Source organism: Pleurodeles waltl, chromosome 1_1, assembly GCF_031143425.1.
Source record: "Pleurodeles waltl isolate 20211129_DDA chromosome 1_1, aPleWal1.hap1.20221129, whole genome shotgun sequence".
In the NCBI taxonomy this organism is placed as follows: Eukaryota; Metazoa; Chordata; class Amphibia; order Caudata; family Salamandridae; genus Pleurodeles; species Pleurodeles waltl.
In genome coordinates, this window is record NC_090436.1 from 121,052,014 (window position 1) to 121,072,442 (window position 20,429).

The following is a 20,429-nucleotide window of genomic DNA, read 5'->3' on the forward strand; positions in this document are numbered from 1 at the left end:
GTTCCTGGCCTGGGCTAGTGACAGGGGCCCTTTGGGGTGCCACATGGTCCCGCAATGTGGTGACTATCTGGTTAAGGGCCACGACGATGGTCCCCATTGCGGAACCGATGTTCCTCAGTTCCTCTCTGAACCCCATGTACCGTTCCTCCTGCAGTGCCTGGATCTCCTGGAACCTGGCCAGTACCGTCGCCATCGTCTCCTGGGAGTGGTGGTAAGCTCCCATGATGGAGGAGAGGGCCTCTTGGAGAGTCGGTTCCCTGGGCCTGTCCCCCCCTGTCGCACAGCAGCCCTCCCAGTTCCCCTGTGTTCCTGGGCCTCTGTCCCCTGGACGGTGTGCCCACTACCACTGCCCCCAGGTCCCTGTTGTTGTTGGAGTGGTGGGTCAACCTGGGTGCCCTGTAGTGGTGGACACACTGATTGACGTGTCCTGGAGACAGAGCCATGGGCCCGCTGGGTGGGAGCTGTGCTGGTGTTCCCAGAGGGGGTTGGGTCTGGTGTAGCCTGTGGCTGTCTGTGGGGAACCGACTGTCCAGAGGTCCCCGATGGGCCGGGCTGGTCATCTGGGTCCAGGGAGACAGAGCTGCTGTCATCGCTGGGGGCCTCTTCTGGGGGTGGGATGGACATCTCTGGACCCTCCGTGGCGGTGTGGTGGTGTTCGGGTCCTGCAGGGGTATAAAGGTATGGTTATTGCTTCTGTGTGTGGCATTTCGTGTGATGGGTGGGTTTCCGTGTACCCAAGTGTAGGCATTCCCTTGTGGGGGCTTTTGTGAGGGTGGCTTGTGGGGGTGATGTGTGTGTGCAGTGGGCATGCTTTGGTGATGGGTGTCCATGCTTTGTGGTCGCATGCAGGGCTTGGTGTTGGGATGGGTGGGTTGTGATGGTGAGCCATTTGCAAGGAGTTGGTGTGATGGGGATGGGGGTGAGGGTGGGGGTATGATTTGGCATGAAGGTGGGGTGGGGGTGGGAAGCAGTAGTGAAGATTTGACTTACCAGAGTCCATTCCTCCGACCACTCCTGCAAGGCCCTCAGGATGCAGGATGTGCAAGACTTCCTCCTCCCATGCTGTAAATTCTGGGGGAGTAGGTGGGGGTCCGCCGCCAGTCTTCTGCACTGCAATGTTGTGCCTTGATACCATGGAACGCACCTTCCCCCGTAGGTCGTTCCAGCGCTTCCTTATGTCATCCCGATTGCGTGGATGCTGTCCCACCGCGTTGACCCTGTCCACTATCCTTTGCCATAGCTCCATCTTCCTGGCAATTGTGGTGTGCTGCACCTGTGCCCCGAAGAGCTGGGGCTCTACACGGACTATTTCCTCCACCATGACCCTGAGTTCTGCGTCAGTGAACCTGGGGTGTCTTTGGGGTGCCATGGGGTGGTGTGGATGAGGTGTGGGGTGGCGTTTGTGGTGATGAGTGTGGTGCGTGTGGTGGTGTGTGGTGTTTGGTGCGTGGATTCTGTGTGGGTGATGGTGTTGTGTGCCTCTGTGTTGTGGGATTGTCTATTCTGTGCTCTCTCTCTAGCCTTCGTCAATAATTTCGGGTCGTAGGGGTTTGTGGGTGATGTGGGTGTGTGTTTTATATTGTGTTGGGTGTGTGGGAGTGGTGTTAGTATGTGTATCAGGTGTGTGTGTTTCAAACTGACCAATGTGGCTGAGTTTTCTATGTGTGTGTGTATTTTGACTGCGGCGGTGTGTACCGCCAATGGAATACCGCGTTTGAAAGAGCGCCGCGTGGATTTGTGGGTCGGAATGGTATGGGCGTATTTCTGTTGGCGTGACGGTGGAGGTTTGGTCATCGCCATTTTTTCGCTGACCTTTGGTGTGGCGGACTTTTGTGGATGTCGGGTTTTTGGCGGTTTGCAAGTTGCGGGTCAGAATGACCGTGGCGGTTTACAGTGTCCGCGGCGGTGTTATGGCGGTCTTCTGACCGGTGGTAAGTGCCTTTTACCGCCGAGGTCAGAATTACCCCCATAGTGATTACATTTGTTTCCTAGGAAAGTATATGCCATCATATTTCCAAATGAAAAATTAACAATGTACAATGGTGTCAGAGTTGGCGCATAGTATAGGAGTTAGCAGTTGACATTGGCCTCTATCTGGATTTACTGCAAGTGCAAATAGATTGGCATGTAGTTTTCCACCCCAGGTGAGTCAATTTCAATCTTAGTAAACATTCTCTAACGGCAGTTTGATCAGGCACTCAGCTGTAGCTATGTTTTGCAATTAATGGTAGTGGAAGTGGGCCATTGCATTGTTGTTATTGCCATAAACTATTTCATAGTGGAACATTTATTATGGGTTACATTACTTTTTAGTTTCACATGCAAGACATCTCAAATTTAGTGCACTGTACTGGTTTTCTTTATGGTGGAATAGTGCCTTCTGGCAGTTGTAGTGCTGTCAGTTCCATTGGCACCACCACTGTGGACTGTGACCAAGGTGAGTTTAATAGACATGTGGCATGCCAGAGAGTGGTATTTGTACATTTGGCACAGAGGGATGGTGGGTAGTTTGGTAATTGAAGTTGGAAAAGGTGGTGAGGGAGCATGTAAGACAAAACGTTTTGATGACATGAATGTTGTGGGGACTTACCAAACTCCGATCCCCAAGGTATTCCTGTCAGGCCCTCAGGATGCAGGATATCCAAGACCTTCTCCTCCCATGATGTGAAATGTGGGGGAGGAGGTGGAGGCCCACCACCAGGCTTGAGTACCACCAGTTGGTTCTTCGATGGCATGGAATGTACCTTCCCCCTGAGGTCGTTCCACTTCTTCCTGATGTCCTCCCTTGTGTGTGAATAGCTGCCTACAGAATTCACCCTGTCGACTATTCTTTGCCACAGCTCTATTTTCCTGGCTATTGATGTTTGCTGGACCTGTGCTCTGAAAAGGTGTGGCTCTACCCTGACAATTTTGTCCATCATGACCCTCAACTCATCGTCAGTGAAACATGGGTGTTTTTGTTGGGACATGGTAGTGGTGGTAAAAACGGTGAGGTAGTGTAGAAAAAAGAGGTGGCATGAAATATTAGTGATGGGTGTAGGTGCTATGATATGAGTGGGTGATGGCTGTTTTGTATTGGGTATGTGATAGTAAATTTTGTGTTGTATATGTTGTGTATGTAGGGGATGTGTGCCTGGTGAGATGTGCATGGGTGCCTAATCTTGCTTTTTGTTTCTCTGCAAAATGTTGCTTCTCCGTGGCTTTGTGTTGCATTTTAGTTGCAAAGGATTGTAGGTTGTGTAGGGGGGTGTTTTATAGTGCAGTGTGTCAGTGTGTCTGGTCTGTGAATGTTTGTTCGATATGGGGTATTCGAACGATCCTATGTGGAGTAGTGTTCTGACTGATCTGAGTTCAGACCACCGCGGTTCGCACCGCCAATGGTTTTCCACCATGGAAGAACCGCTGTCATGATTTGTGGATCGTAATCAGATGGGAGGATGATGTTGGACTGGCGGTCCTGGTGGTGGGACCACCTCTCTTCCGTCCTCCAGTGTCCTGGCAGTTTTTAAATTTTGGTTGTTTTATGGCGGACTTCAAAGTGTGACTCTTAATACGGCAGTCGGATGACTGTCAACATGGCGGTCTTTTGGCAGCTGCCACCGCTACGGTCTTACTGTCAGACCGCCAAAGTCATAATGAGGCCCTAAATGTCCAAATGAAATCCACCAAAGTAATCCACAATCATTAGAAACCATAGAAACCATAGAAACCATAGAAACCATAGAAACCCAGGAACTTCAAAGTAAAAAATGCTCCACGAGAAACTCCAATTAAATCACAGAATAATGTTGGTTTAAATTAAACCAAAATATTTAATTTTCCTCTAAAAAAACAGCTCCAAATGATTCACTGTGATTTCTCAGCCCATAACAAACCATAACATATCCACCATAACAAAAAATATCCCAAATAGAATAGAAACTTTACATTGCAACTGTACAAACACAATACAAAACACAACAATATGTAAAACTCCACATTAATGCTAGATTACAGACTGGCCTTCCACATTACACTAAATAACAATGTAACATAAAGTACCACTAAACAACCTTACAAATCAAGACTAACACCACACCCATCACTAACTAAACCTACCCACAACCCAGCCCCAAAACCATAAAGAAAACTTAAAAACAATCTTGCATTGTCCGTCCAACAACAATAGGTAAACCTGACCAACACAAATAAAAAATTGTATAAAAATGACTATAAGTACAAAATACATGTATCAGTAAACAAAATGGCCACTAAATGAACATAAAAAGACTATTTTTCTTTAGAAAACAATAAGCATGTCAATCAATACATTTAAGAAATATAAACACATATTTAAAGTATATAATAAATAGTACTACAAAAAATATAACTTTATACAATAGTATTGTAGTACTAATTAGTATATACAAAAATCTATTAAATAAATGTAAAAATACCAAATAAGTTATTAAAAAATATGTAAAAATAACTATGTGCCATTGTTTTAAAACTGTTCAAAATTACACTATGTGTAATAGTATCCTACAAATCCTAAGAGAATGTTATATCACTGTAACTTGTAAAAATATTTATACTTTCTTTTAGGATAATACGAAATGATGGATGTAAATTAAATTTGAAAATGTATAATAAGTCATATACAAAGAAATGTTGATATGTATTTGCCACTGTTATATAAAATGCACACATAAAAAACACAAAGCTAAAATTCATCCTGGAGAAGGGTTTGGACACTAAAGGGTTTAGATTTACTATTTCTACTCCAATCTAAACCATTTAGGGACGGTGTTGGGCACTAAAGGGGTTAGATTTACTATTCAAACTCTAATTTAAACCATTTTGGGAAGGTGTTGAACAGTAAAAGGGTTAGGTTTAGTATTGCCACTCCAATCTAAACCATCTTTTGGAAGGTCTTGAATACTAAAGTTGTTATGTTTATTATTGCCATTCCAATGTAAACCATTTTGGGAAAGGTGTTGGACCTGAAAGGAGTTAGATTACTATCCCCAATCTAATCTAAACTATTTTGGGGAAAGTGTTGGACACTACAGAGGTTGGATTTACTATTACCACTCCAATCTCAACCAAAGCAAAGCGCACCCAGACAAAACCTTAGAAACACCCTGACTGCATGGAAAATAGTCATTATAAAAGAGGCAGCCAACATCATGGGAACCATTCACTCCAGGGCCCGACAGACCCTTACCCCCACTTTATCTACAACATGGGTGTCTCCCCAATCAGCAAAGTACACACTTGTGTTCTGAACACCTCCATCACTACCACAATGTTCCCAGAGGCCTAGAAACATGTAGTGATCAATACACCACCAAAGAAATTTCAACAGATCCCACACAGCTAGCAAACTACTGCCTGATCTCCCTGTTACCTCAAATAGTCACGGTCATGGAGAAAGCCATAAATAAACAACTCACCCAGCACCTACACCTACTCCTGGACACCACTCAATCAGGCTTCAGGCCCAGTCAAACCATTGAGGCTGCCCTCATTGCAGCAACCAATGATATCAGGATGATCCTCTACTGAAGAGAAACAGAGGCCCTAACCCTGTTCAATTTATCAGCACCCTTTGACATGGTCTCCCACTCCACTATGATCAGAAGACTACATGAAGCAGGCATTCCTGGCCTCAAATGGGTCTTTTCTTCCTTATGGGAAGAACACAAAAGGTCAGCATGTCACCATACATGTCAGAAGCTAGGAAACTTATCTGTGGGGTCCCTCAAGGACCAAATCTCAGTCTGACTTTATTTAACATCTAAATGATCCCACTGGCTGACATCAACAGATCCTACAACATCAATATTCTTTCCTACTCAAAGGACACCTAACTGATACTCTCCTTGATGGACAAGACTAGCATGACAAATACCAACTTCACCACCTGCATGACCTTGGTAGCCATGTGAATGAGATTCAAATGCCTGAAGCTCAACCCCATCAAGACTGAAGTTGTAGTTTTCTGCTTCGGATTTGGCCTGGTGTTCTGCAGACCTCAGTTCACATCAACCCAAACTGCCCATGCTATAAATCTAGGTATTATCCTAGATGACAAGCTTGTCATGACAGCCCAGATAAATGCAGTGACCTCCACCTGCTTTCACATCCCCAGACTGCTGCAAAAAATCTTCAAGTGGCTACAAGAGAACACAAGGAAAAGAGTTACAGAGGCCCTGATAACAGCAGTCTTGACTACGGCAACACACCCTACGTGGGCATTACCAAACAGCTCCTAACTATCCAAAATGCTGCAACAAAACTCATACTCAACCTACCTCACTGCACCCTTATCACTCCACACTTAAAGGAACTTTACTAACACCCCATACACAAACCTACTCATTTTTAAACTTCTCACACACACAGACAAAGTACTACACAACATAGACCTCATCTACCTCAACAGCCACATACACTTCCACCAACCTTCCGGCACCTACGCTCAATCAGACCCTCACTAGATCCTGTACTTAAATGTACAATATCAAAGCAGGAGGTCACCCTTCTCCTGCATCGCCCCAAACCTTGGAATGACCTCCCACAGAACATCAGAGCCTCCTCACTGCTTCTTGAGTTCTGCAAGACGCTAAAGACCTGGCATTTCAAATAATGTCTCCTTGAGGGACCACAGCCTACACAGATGCAAAGTGTCTGGATATCCTTAAGGTGGATTAGCGTGCTGTACAAAAAGGCATAACATCTTTTGGGGAAGGTTTTGGACACTAAAGGGCTTACATATGCCACTCCAATCAAAACAATTTTAGGGAATGGGATAGACACTAAAGAGGTTAGATTTACTATTCCCACTCCAATTTAAACCATTTTGTGGAAGTTATTGGATGCTAAAGGTGTTAGATTTACTATTCCCATATCTATGTAGACTATTTTGGGGAAGGTGTTGGACACAAAAGGGGTTAGATTCACTATTCCCACTCCAACCTAGACCATTTTGAGGAAGGGGTTGGATACTATAAGGGTTAGATTTACTATCCCCACTCCAATCTAAACCATTTTGTGGAGGGTTTTGGATATTAAAGGAGTAATATTTACTATTCCCACAGTAATGTAAACCATTTTGGGAACGGTGTTAGACACTAAGGCCCTCATTCTAACCCTGGCGGTCAGTGATAAAGCGGTGGTAATACCGCCAACAGGCCGGCGGTAATAAATATGAAATTATGACCAGAGCGTAAACCGCTCAGATAGCCACATTAACACACTGACCGCCAGGGTGAAACCAACAGGCACCACGGCAGTAACTGCCAACAGCCAGGTGGAAGACAATGTACTGTCCACAGTAATATGACACACCCATCCACCACCTTTTCCAGAGCGGTACCAACAACATCAAAAGCCTGGCAGAAGGGAAACGACTCACCTCTGGAGACTCAGGGAAGAACCACGCCGCCATGGAGCCTGAGTTGCACGTGTTCCCCATGATCTTCTACCTTCTGCTCCATTACGAACACCAACGCCGGTGAAGATGACCACGTGAGTACTGCTGCTTAGCACACAGAGAGGGCGGAGGGAAAAGAGAGTGACACACACGCAACACCCCCACCCCTAACACCACACACACAACCAGATGCGCTAACATTACATATATACCCCGTGCCCCTCAGGAATAATGCAAGGACAACTACTATAGTGTAAAAAGGCTGTAATAAGATAAATATGGGTGAAATTTGTGCATCCAAATCAAAAAGTATATACATATTTACAATATAAGGGACACTGCCCAGTCCTCAATATCCGTGGGACAAAGTCCAAGGCCCAACCTCACCCCTGCAACAACACGGAGAGAACACTTCAGGGGCATCAGGTCAAAAACAGACAGGCACTTCAGGGGGACAGGGAATGGGGGGCACCTGAGCCGGAAGATGGTACAACGCCACTGGTCCTGGAGGGAGCAACATTCCCTGTGCTTGGTCCTTGGGAGTGCAAGGCCACAGTCTCTCAAGTGGGTGATTTGCCCACTGCTTGGTCCTGGGGAGTGCAAGGCCACAGTCTCTCAAGTGGATGATTTGCCCACTGCTTGGTCCTGGGTAATGCAAGGCCACAGTCTCTCAAGTGGGTGATTTGCCCACTGGTTCTGGAGGGGCATTGTGCCCAGTGATCTTAATTCTGGAAAGGATGTGGTGAGTGGATGGCTTCTCCACTGGTTCTAGAGGGGGCATTGTGCCCAGTGATTTTCATCCTGGGAAGGATGGGATGAGTGTATGGATTCTCCACTGGTTCTGGAGGGGGCATTGTGCCCTGTGATTTTCATCCTGGGAAGATTGGGTGAGTGGATGGCTTCTACACTGGTTCTGGAGGGGGCATTGTGCCCTGTGATCTTCACCATGGGGAGGATGGGGTGAGTGGATGGCTTCTCCACTGGTTCTGGAGGAGGCAACATGCCCTGGGATGCAGATTTTGGGAGTGCATGGTCCCAGTCTCTCACCTGGGTGTCAGACCCACAGGATTTGCTGGGGCCAGGCCGCACAACAGCCCATGGACGCAGGACTACACACTGTCCACCCGCCGTGATGGCTGCTCAGTGGTGGCAGTGGTAGTGCTGGTGGCTGTGCTGGCAGTGGTGGGGAGAGGCTCCAACCCTTCCTCTGCAGCCTTGGACGGCTGCCCACTAGGGCTGCTGGCAGTGGTGCTGGCAGTGGTGCTGGTGGCAGTGCAAGTGGCAGTGCTGGTGGCGGTGCTAGCAGTGGTGGGGGGGAGGCTCCAGCCCTTCCCCTGCAGCCTCGGACGGCTGAACCACCATGGTTGGTGGTGGGGGCTCGGACTGAGTCCCAGCACCAGGCCTCTTGTCCTTTTTGCCTGCTGGTTCAGGCCCCTTGCCCTTCCTGCCAGCAGCTGGGGATGGCTCCTTGCTCCTTTTGCAGCAGCCGGGGACTGCTCCTTCCCCTTCCTCTCAGCAGCCGGGGATTACTCCTTGCCCTTCATTTTACCAGATGGGGGTGCTTCCTTGCCCTTCCTTTTTGCAGCAGGGGGTGCCTCCTTGCCCTTCCTTGCAGGACTTGGTGCTGACACCCTACCAGTGTGGCTGCCTCATGCCCGGGATCCTCTCCCACCTAGTGCAGCTGTGGACACTACTGTGCCCCTGGATTGGGTGGCTAAGGTGCTTGGCTGGGGTTTGACCAACCTGGCCTGACGTAAGGGGCGGTGGGAGGGCTAGGGAAGAGGTCAATGTTGGCAAGGAAAAGCTTCTTAGGGACATTGGGGTGGGATTATGGAGATGGTTTGGGAGTGGAGGAAGAGGGAGTGGTTGTAGGAGGTGTCAGTCTGCTGTTTTTGGGTGCAGGTGCATGGGCCAGATGCTGTTGTGAGGTGGATGGCTGATGGGTGTCTGAGTGCTCATGTTTGTGTACTTTGGGAGGAGGGGGCACAGACACAGTGGGAGAGGACACAGGGGACATGTGCATGGTAGTGGAGGTGGTGACTGCCAGTGAGGGGCATGTGCTGATAGTGGTGCTGGTGATGGGGTAGTGAATGAGGATGTAGTGCATGCAGATGTGAGTGTAGATGCAACTGGGAGGGAGGTGGAGGACGAGGAGGAGGGAGCCACAGTGGAGGCAGTGGATGTTGGTATGTCTGCGTCTGGATGGTGTTTGAGTGAGTGCCTGTGGGATGAAGTGTGGTGCTTGTGTTTGCCATGTCCACTCTTGTGTGTTGTCCCGGGTGCATGCTCGTCTGGCTGTGTGCTTGGGATAGGTTGGAGTTGAGGGGAATGGGATTGGGTAGAGGAAGTTGGAGGTGGGAGGCTAGAAACTGGGACAATGGCTGCCATCAGAGAGGAGGCCAGAGCCTGGATTGATCTATGTTGGGCCGCCATGCCAGTGTGAATCCCCTCCAAGAATGCATTTGTCTGTTGCATTTGGGCTGCCAGCCCCTGGATGGCATTCACAATGGTTGACTGCCCAACAGAGATGGATCGCAGGAGGTCAATAGCCTCCTCACTCAGGGCAGGAGGGCTCACTGGGGCAGGGCCTGAGGTGCCTGGGGCAAAGGAGATGCCCACCCTCCTGGGTGAGGGGGCACGGGAAACTCGCTGAGGGGCTGCTGGAGGGCGATGCTGGGATGGGGGTGGCGGCTGTACCTGTAGCTGGGGTGGGCACAGAGGTGTCAGCCACCACCAGGGAGCTTCCATCAGAGGGGGAATCCATGTCCGAACTGTCCCCTCCTGTCTCCGCCGTGGTGCTCCCCTCGCCCTCCGTCCCACTAGTGCACTCACCGTCGGTGGATTCGGCCTCATGGGCCCTGTGGGATGCAGCTCCCTCCATCGCCGGTGCCTCAGCTACTCTGCCAGATGATGCTAATGCACATAAGGACAGGGTGACAAAACAAAAAGGGGGGGAAGAGACAAAGGATACACTTGGTCAATGGTGCCACCAACACCACCGTTGGCGTACACAATGCACAGGGAACAGCCCTGCGCACTAGGCAAAGCACTACCAGTCACAATGCTAGTCACCAGCCCATGGATAGGGACTCCTAATGCCAATTGCAGCATACCTGAGATCCACAGACCCCTGCCCAGTAGTGGATGCCTACTAGCTTGGATGGAGGTATTTTACATCAGAACCCTGCCCAACACGGGACCCACTCTGCAATGTCAAGCCAGTCCTAGGGGCACCCACAGGCCCACATCCCCCACCGGATACCACCCCACCAGGCGCAAGGTGTATATTGGGGCACTGCACTCAACCTCCTTGTGGCTGCTGTGATGCCCTCAAGTGCCCATCCAGCTCCGTATAGGCCACGGCCAGTATGCAGGCCATCAGGAAGGTCAGGGTTCGACGGGCACCCCTTCCTCGTTGGGAAGCCATACCCAGCTGGGCCTCTGCCGTCTTCCATGCCCAGCGTTTAAGGTCCTCCCCCGTTTGCGACGGTGGGTGCTCCGCCTGCCGTAGACTCCCAGGGTCTTCACGTCCTTGGCGATGGCACGCCATATACCCTTTTTCTGATGGGTGCTGACCTGCAGGGAAATGGACACAGGGAAAGACATTAGTCCAACCGTCCTGCCTGTTACACTCTGGCCCACCATGCCCCTTCCCAGCCCCATTAGCACAGACATGGCCCACCATTCATGTTGCACACTGCCCAGGGCCCATCCACCACCCATCCCCTACGGCGGCCTTCACACACAGCACTCCATGCATCCACACCCCAAACATCGTACTCACGGTGTACTCACCTGTTGGTCTGGAGGCCCATACAGCAGTCGGTACTGGGGTAGAACCCCATCCACCAGTCTCCAACTCCGCAGAGGTGAGGCAGGGGCCCTTTCCCCAGTGACACGAGTCATGGTCAGTTCCAGACACAGGTCACAGCAGCACTTGCAGTGTAGGTCCTCTCCTGTTGAAGGTCAGGTAGCAAGTGAACAGATAGAAAACGGCGGTGACGTCCGCGGCAGTGCATACCGTCACCACCGGTGTACATCACCATTGTCCACTGTACCCCATAGGGCCCAATGTTAACCAATGAGGAGTTGCACTGCGGTTTTTGACCGCCTCCTGCAATGGCGCACAACGTCAGCGTAATTACCTCATTTCCATCTGTCCCTCCAAACAGAATGGGTGGACGCCATTTCAGGGGGGGCAGGCCATGGCTTCTAACTGCATCACAGTACACATATGCACCACTTGGACCTCTCCAACAAATTACTGCTATAATCACAACATGCATTGAAGTGTAGTGGTTGGAAATAAGAGATACTGACCAGCTGCTCACCAATTTGCCCCATAGATTGCAACCGCTGCGGAAGAATAGGAGATGCTGACATACCCCCGTGTACAGACCCCTGGTGGATTTGGCAACAATGGAGGACAGGTACATTATCCTCACCTATAGACTGGACAGGGCCACAATCACAGAGCTATGTGCCCAATTGGAGCCTTACCTAATCTCTGCTATCCGTCACCCCACCGGGATCCCCCCTCTTGTGCAAGTGCTATCAGTGCTCCATTTCCTGGCAACTGGCTCCTTCCAAGTGACAGTGGGCTTGGCAGCAGGAATGTCTCAGCCTATGTTCTCAATAGTGCTGACTGGAGTGTTGTCTGCCCTGATTAAACACATGTGCAGCTACATCGTTTTCCCCCAGGTGGAGGATTTGGTCACAGTGGAAGCTGATTTCTATGCAATGGGACATATCCCCAACATTACTGGGGCAATTGTTGTTACACATATTGCATTTGTTCCCCCCTGGCAAAATGAGCAGGTGTTCAGAAATCAAAAGAGCTTTCACTCCATAAATGTGCAGATGGTGTGCCTGGCAGACCAGTACATCTCCGACGTCAATGCTCAATATCCTGGGTCTGTGTATGATGCCTTTATCCTGAGGAATAGCAGCATCCCATATGTGATGGCTCAACTCCAGAGGCACAGGGTGTGGCTAATAGGTGAGCCCTGGTTCCCACCCAGTATATGTTGGTGTATGGGTATGGTGTGGGCCCTAAGGGTTGGTGTGTGGCTAACAGTTGTCCCTCGATCTTTGCAGGTGACTCTGGTTACCCCAACCTCTCATGGCTACTGACCCCTGTGAGGAATCCCAGGACAAGGGCAGAGGACGTTACAATGAGGCACATGGCCTAACAGAAGAATTATAGAGTGGACCTTTGGCCTCCTGAAGGCCAGGTTTTGTTGCCTCCATCTAACAGGTGGATCCCTGTACTACTCACCCAAGAAAGTCTGTCAGATCATCGTGGCATGCTGTATGTTGCACAACCTTGCCTTACGTCGCCAGGTGCCCTTTCTGCAGGAGGATGAGGCTGGAGATGGCTGTGTGTCAACAGTGGACCCTGTGGACAGTGAAGATGAGGAGGCAGAGGATGAGGATGAGGACAACAGAAGTGCAATAATTTGTCAATACTTCCAATGGCATGCAGGTAAGACAGTGTAACTTCACATTTAATTGACAGTTTTGTGTTTGACATTGTCACTGGCAGGCTGATTTTCCCACTTCTATGGCCACTCACTGCAGCCTTTGGCATCTCTATTTGCAGATATTTGTGCCCCACTATCGTTCCTGGTGTGTTGAATGCAGCCAACTACAGCTCATTCCTATGTATACATTTCTGTAAAGTTGATTTTCAATGTTTAGCCTTGTTAAACAAATGCATACTTAAATCTTTTGACATACTTCATACTTTTATTTTTTCAAAGGGTGTTTATTTAAGTGCCAAGAGGTAGAGGGGGATGTGCAATGGGCTGGGGTGATGGTGGAGGAAAGTATAGGATAGATTTCAGTCTATTTGTATCACAGGTGCTTTGTCAAAGGGGGCATTGGAAAGGGATCCATGGCAGCTCAAGGTGAACAGGGTGCCAGACTGCCACACAAGGGTGACAATAAGGAGAGTCTCATTTCCTGGTGGGGGTCTTGGCAATAGTCTCTGGCTTCTTCCTGGATCACAGGAAACGTTTGCAGGGTGGTTCTCCTTCTGCAGGGGAAGGGCTGCTGATGGCCTGTTTGGTGCTGTGGCGGGGCCTCCTGTCCACTAGCGGCAGTGGAGGTAAAGGGCTGTTCATCTGTTTGGCTAGTGTCAGGGGCCCGGTGGTGTGCCACTGTCTCCCTCATAGTGTTGGCCATGTCTGGAGGCACCCCTGCAATGGAGACCAGGGTGGTGTTGATGTCCTTTACGTCCCCCCTGATCCCCAGGTACTGCCCCTCGTGCAGCTGCATGTTCTCCTGCAACTTGTCCAGTATCTGGCCCAGCGTATCCTGGGAATGTTGGTATGCTCCCAGGATCGCGGTGAGTGCCTCCTGGGGAGTTGGTTCCCTGGGCCTGTTCTCCCCCTGTCACACAGCAGTCCTCCTAGCTTCCTTGTTGTCCTGTGCCTCTGTCCCCTGAACCGTGTGCCCACTGCCACTGACCCCAGGTCCCTGATCGTCCTGTGTTTGTAGGTTGGCCTGGGGTCCCTCTAGTGGTGAACACACTGCTGACTGACATGTCCTGGGGACATGGGCAACCGACTGTCCAGAGATCCATGATGGGCCAGGTTGGTCATCCAGATCCAGGCGAGCAGAGTTGCTGTCATCACTGTGGGGGTACTGAATGTTGCTGGCACTTCTTCTCCGGTAACATTGGCTTGTGGACCTGTGGGGATGTAAATGCAGTGTTATTGTTTCTGCATGTGACATCATGTGCATGGGTGTGTTGCCCTCTATGGTTGTTCTTGCCCCGGCAGATTTGCTTTTCTGTGAGTTGCTATTTGGTGGGCTATGTGATTCTCTCCAGTGTGCATGCAGTGGTAATAGGTGTCCATGCAGGTCTGTGAGGGATGTCAATGCATTGGTGTTACATGCAGGGCTTGGTATTGGGATGAGTGGTTTGTGATGGTGAGGTATGTGGGAGGTGGTGAAGTGATGGAAGTGAGGGTATGGGTGGGGGTTTGTGATGGCATGCAGGTAGGTGGGGTGATATGACTTGCCAGAGTCCAGTCCTCCTCCTACTCCTGCCAGGCCCTCAGGATGCATGATTGTCAAGACTTGCTCCTCACATGTTGTTAGTTGTGGGGGAGAAGGTGGGGGTCCACCGCCAGTCCTCTGTACAGCTAGTTGGTTTCTTGCTGCTGTGGAACGCACCTTCCCCTATAGGTCGTTCCACCTCTTCCTGATGTCATCCCTGGTTCTTGGGTGCTGTCCCACGGCATTGACCCTGTCCACGATTCTCCACATAGCTCCATCTTCTTAGCAATGGATGTCTGCTGCACCTGTGATCCAAATAGCTGTGGCTCTACCCGGATGATTTCCTCCACCATGAGCCTTAGCTCCTCCTCAGAGAACCTGGGGTGTTGTTGTGGTGCCATGGGTGTAGTGTGAGTGGTGTGAGTGAGGGTGTGTGGGTTGATGTGTTGGAGTATGTGATGTAAGGTGCGTGGATGGTGTATAGGTGATGATGTGGCTCTGGTTGTGTGGGTTCTCTTGCTGTATCTCTCTCTGGTGGCAATTCTTTCTAGTCGTAAAGGGTTGTGGGTACTGTGGGTGGGTGTTTTATAGAGGTGTGGGTGTGGTGTGTGTATGTGTGTCAGGTATGTGTAGTTTGAATTATCCAATGTGATATAGTTTTGTTTGAGTGTGTGTATTTTGACACCAATGGTTTACCGCCACTGAATGTCCGCCGCAGTGATTTGTGAGTCATAATGCTTTTGGCGTTGTTCTGTTGGCGTAACAGTGTGGGTTTGGATACCGCCAGTTTATCACTGGCCTTTGGGCTGGCGGACTTGTGTGTGTGTCTGCAAAGTGACAGATCGGTAAGTGTATGTCATAATATGGATGGAGGTTGTCCGCCGCGGCGACGTTATGTTGGCGGCAGTCGGCATGGCGGTAAGTGGGATTTACCGCCAATGTCATAATAAGGCCCTAAAGGAGTTAGATTTACTATTCCAAATCTGATCTAAACCATTTTGAGGAAGGTGTTTGACTCTAAAGGAGTTAGATTTACTATTCTCACTCCAATCTAAACCATTTTGGTTAAGGTGTTGGACATTAAAGGGCTTAGATTTACTATTCCAAGTCAAATCTATACCATCTTGGGGAAGGTGTTGAGCACTAAAGGGGTTAGTTTACTATTCCCACTCCAATCTAAACCATTTTGGTTAAAGTGCTGGACACTAAAGGAGTGAGATTTACTATACCCTCTCCAATCAAAACTATTTTTGAGAATGGGATGGACACTACAGAGATTACATATACTATTGCCAATCCAATCAAAACCATTTTGGGGAAGGCGCTGGACCCCAACAGGGTTAGATTTACTATTACTACTCCACTCTAAACCATTTTGGGGAAGGCATTGCACACTAAAGGGCTTCCATGTAATCTTCCAACTTTGATTTAAACCATTTTGCAGAAGGTATTGAACACTACGGGGGTAGAATTACTATTCACACCAACCCATTTATGTTGGACAATAAAGTGGTTTTATTTACTAATTACATCGTCTCACTCCAATCAAAAATGTATTCGGGAAGATGTTGGACACTAAAGGGGCTATTCACACTCCGATCTAAACCCTTTGTGGAAAGATATTGGCCGTTAAAAGGTTAGATTTACGATCCCCGCTTCCATCTAAATGGTTTTGATGAAGGTGTTGGACATTAAACGGGTTAGATTTATTATTCCCACTTCAATCTAAATGACTTTGCTGAAAAGTGTTGGACATTTAACGAATTGGATTTACTATTCCCCCTCCAATCTAAACTATTTTGGAGAAGGTGTTGGACAATAAAGGGATTATATATACTATTGTCACTCCAATCAAAACCAATCTGGGGAATGTTAGACACTAAAGAAGTTAGATTTACTATTCCCACTCCAATTTAAACCATTTTGGGGAAGGGGTTGGATACTAGAGGTGTTATCGGTTACGATAGATCACTCTCGCACCTCGCAGCCAAAACGTGGAACACTCTCCCCACCCACCTGCACCAGATCAAGGACCTCATTACCTTCAGGAAGCTTCTCAAGTCCTGGCTGTTCGAGCAGTAGCAGCACTTCCCCTCCCTCCTCAGTGCCTTGAGACCCTCACCGGTGAGTAGGGCGCTTTACAAATTCCTGATTGATAGATACCTACTATTCCCACTCCAATCTAACCCATTTTGGATCAGGTGTTGGGTACTCAAAGGGTTAGATTTACTATCTCCACTCCAATCCAAACCATTTTGGGGAAGGTGTTGGATACTAAATGAGTTGTATTTACTCGCCCCACTCCAATCTAAACCATTTTAAGGAAGGTGCTGCCCACTAAAGGGCTTACATTTACTATTTCCACTCCAATGTAAACCACTGTGTGGAAGGTATTCGACAATACCTTAGATGGGTTAGATTTACTATTCACACTGCAATATAAATCATATATCGGGAAGTTTTGGGACACTTTAGGGCTTAGATTTACCATTCCCACTATGGAGCTGATTCTCAAATGTAAACCTACTCTTTATAGTATGTTTACTATCATTGATATTCACAAACTTCCTGCAGAGCTTTAAGACTCTGGACTCCCCAACCCCGATACTGATGAGTGCAGAATTTACTAAACGTACTTATCAAATGTTTAAATGTTTTTTATTCTTAAAATACATTAATAAAATTAAAATTGTATAAACAAAACTAAATTATAAAAACAAAACATGAAAAAAATGTATAACATATAACAATTTCACTTATGATAAACCAAAATATACATGCAGTAATATAAATGACATATACAATTAAAGAAATAATTAAATTTAAAATAATTTCAAAACATTTAAATAAAAACATCAATTTTCAACTGAAAATTTAAAAACATTGTTTATTTACACCTATCAAAAATCCTTTAGATATAAAAATGTATAATTTTGAATAAGTATTTAAAAATAAGTATTTAAAAATAAAAGTAAAATTAAATGATATTTACATAAACCAAACAATATTTACACACACACACATAGTTTAAAATTCTCCCCTCACTTATTTCCTATAAACCCAATATCCCTTTTCTAAAAAAATTTAAACAGAAATATTTCTATGTAATAATGTACCAATAAATACATTTTAAAACTAACTACAAAAAAAATGACAATAAGCTTTTCAAATAAATATACATATCCTCAAACAACTCTAAAATTAAATACATACAATAATTTTCAAATCTACCACAACTATTGTACAAAAATATCATAAAAACAACTTTATATATAACAATATTTTTTTAAACAATACATTTTGCAATGACATTCAAAACACAAAAAATGATATACTTACTTTTCATATGTATTTACACAATATTTTTTACACCACAGTATTCCTGCAACAATATATTTGCATCACAATATATTTTCACTTATATTTAGTCCAAACACCCTGACAACACATAAAAACATAAGATAACAAGAGTATGCATATCATACTGTAAGATAATATATAACACAATACACAGAACCATAAACAACATTACATAAAACATTGTTTTGACCCTTTCAATATCTTGCCTACCAGACAGCGCAAACAGTCTAGTTGTGAAAGACCTATTATGAACATGCAGTGGGCTTACAGTCCCACCATTGCTTACCATTGGTTGGCTTAGTTGTCACTTTCTTTTGCTTGCTTCTTTTGCAATGGCTTGCCTTCCACTTCATGCTTGTACCCCTTTACCATCCTTTTAACTGGCTGACATGTATCCTTCTGTTGCTCACATTTAGGAATCTACGTTTTTTCTTTGTCACTCAGCACTTCATGAAAGCGGATTTGTTTGACCTGCCTGTGCTGGTTCCCTACTAAGACACTCCTTCCAACCAGTACTGCTCCACACCCCTCCCAGCACATCAGTAAAAGAACATCAACAGGGATATGTTTGCTGTGGTATGGCTGCAGAGAAGACATTAAGAGTTGTTTTCATTTGAGTTCCTGTATTTTAGATATTGCATGAAAGCACAAGCTTTGGCATACAAAAGCTGTCAGGCAGCAGGTTGAATGGCCACTTGCTACATCCATTGAGTTGGAATCCCAAGGATAAGGTATACTTAGCATGACACTTCTCCTGGTGCCAAATATCTGCTTCCTGGGCTACTGCTGAGGACCAAATGGTTGAGCTGCAAAAATGTAATTAGTCTTGGGCAAGCATTTATTTTTACATACTGCCACTTCTTTTTCATTTTTAAACTCTGTTTAGAGTTTCCTGAGTGAGAAGTATTTGAAATATAAACCATGGCATCTATAATGATTGAAAATCTTGATTCAATGTACACTGTTTAGATACCTTGAGATATGTGTTTGCACTTCTTACAGTATTTTGAAATATTTGTGTTTTATTTGTTTAAACAATACTTTATAGACAAGCCTTGGCAAAGGGAACAGCTCAGCTCTAGCACCTATTGGTTTTGATAATGTTTGTAATTAGACTATATTAAGACCCTGTTGAAATGGAAATTGTAAGTAATATAAAAGGTCTGTCTTCTACAGACATGAGGTGGCAAGCTGTATCATAGGGCTTCTCCTCACACCTGTGGGCTACAACACTGCACTGCTGAGGAGCTCTTCGAGCGTTCAAATCAGGGTCCTATGGGGCCATATGAAAGGGGTTCAAGAGGGTTTGCTGAACCTTCATGTGTGAATGCACAGAGATGTAGGAAAATAATTTAAAAAACGTTTTGTATAGACTAATGGAAATGTATTTCCTTCTCCCAAGAGTATATTTAAAGTAAATAGTTGAATAATTTATCATTTTGTACAGGACCTGCATGTATCTGCCCAAATCAAACCATACAATTGTGTGCAAGCAAACTTTCTTCAGGACTATTCTGTAAAGAGAACTATAAGGTGCTAAATATTTGAACATCAAAAAATGCAAATGGCTTTTTGCAGTCTCCTCACAGTGGCAGAGGTAGTGTTAACCGGAATAAAATGTTTATTAAGACATGGTTCATCCTAATAAAGTTTTAACATGACATAACAGCATGTGATGTGACACTGCACACTTTTAAAATCCCTTGTGGCACACATTGATAAACCCAATATTAATTAAGTTTAGATCCCAGTAACCTTACCCTCATATTTGTCAGCAGTTTGCTCAGGAGATCTTGGTTGGCAGACCAACTGTTAACAGGATGGAAAGTGAAAATAATGGTTAATTTTGTGTTAACGAGATCCTTTTTGGAAAGAGTGCAAATTCTCCAGGGATTCCAGTTAATTCACAAGAAGGGAAATCATCAAGCTTGAAATACACATCTCTTTTGGAAATGCCATAGTTGCAATATTTTCATATTAATTGATATCTGACCAGTTTGTAGCATATGACAGAGAGGACCACTTACAAATCTATAATGTATGATATAAAGGAGTGCACAGAGTGACCCTGTTAGAATTCCCTCATAATCCCCCCATTCTGTGTGAGTCAGAGATCAACCCACTGCAGTTGAATTGTATATATAAATAAATACTCATCTACATCAAACAATAACTTAAGGGGTAAATGGTATCCTGAGTGGCACCATCCTGGCCCATAGGTGATATGACTTGTATTATTGGTCTGCACCCGTCATACAGGTCCTGGCAGAATTAGCCCATACATTGCGGTCACCATTTTGAAAGGGAGAAATGCACAGCACTTGGATTTTCAACCCTTGAACATTGTCCTGGAAATCAGATGAGGGTCAGCACGAAAATCTACTGATGTGTAGTTCTCACCAATACAGTGATTACCCTCATTGACCAATCTTCCTGGAACAGTTTGGTCAACCGTGTCTTTGGTCAAAAGAAATAGTTTTGGTACGAGTGTATGGGAAATGTTGTTCACTATTAACCAATCACATTGAAGTAATCTGGCAAAAAATAATAATAATTACAGGATATATAGATTGTTATTATTCTACAGTCAAAACTAAGATGAGAGGCATTCCTTGAAAATGCTTTAAGGGAAACTGTATAAGGGGCT